The following is a 955-nucleotide window of genomic DNA, read 5'->3' as shown; positions in this document are numbered from 1 at the left end:
CTTAAAAGCACCTCTCTTGCAATGTCATTGGATGTTCATTTAAAATACCAGTACAATTTTTTGACTATAGCCATCAGTTTTAACAAACATTTTCATAAACCTGTAAAACATCCATTACTTTCCTTTCTACATGTGTATTTCAGGCAATGTGTGTCCATACAGTGTGTCCGAGCTGTTGTTTGTGTGTCAATTTTGGAGTGTCTCTGCTGCAAGAGGGCGCCCTCAAGCTTCATGTATGAATGAGACTGTGTAAATGTCAACCTCAGTGGCTCATATCGCCGCGTTTGGAATATAAATAGATAAAACGTAAAACCAATAGAAAAAAGTAAAATCAATCAACATTTCACCAAATGCGGCCACATTTGAACCAAAATCCCTGAGCGATGTTGTTTAAAGTGCCTTTATGACGACCACGCATGAGATTTTTTACAATCCCTACTGAAAAATCCAGCAAAGACCAGCAGAAACTGGTAGCTGGTTTAAGGTGGCAGTAGCTGGACTAAGCTGGTCCTCCCAGATGGCAAAGCTGTTTAAGCTGGTGGGTCAACTGGTCTTCCAGCCTGACCAGCAAAGTCCAGCTGGACCAGCTTAAAATCAATATTACTAACTTGGTAGGCCTACAGATGGTACCATTTAAATAAAAATGTATCAATTTAGGACACACAATAATGACTTTTAAAAACTAAAAATATTAAACAAATGTGACGTTAACTGGTTACATTTAAAAGTGTTTTGGTGTTTATTTCAGTTTCTCAACCAAGTGACCACTAGAGGGCCTCTAGATTACTTCATTTAAAATCTGACCACTATAAAAAAAAATCAAGGTAAATATTTTAGTGCTTGAAATATGCATTGTGTAGAAATTGTGACTAATTAAAGTGGAGAACATAAAAGTAATTTTTAAAAAGATATTGATATAAATGAAATGACTGCTTAAAAAACCTCAAGATAAAAG

This window comes from Misgurnus anguillicaudatus, chromosome 8, assembly GCF_027580225.2.
Source record: "Misgurnus anguillicaudatus chromosome 8, ASM2758022v2, whole genome shotgun sequence".
In the NCBI taxonomy this organism is placed as follows: domain Eukaryota; kingdom Metazoa; phylum Chordata; class Actinopteri; order Cypriniformes; family Cobitidae; genus Misgurnus; species Misgurnus anguillicaudatus.
This window is presented reverse-complemented; position numbering follows the sequence as displayed.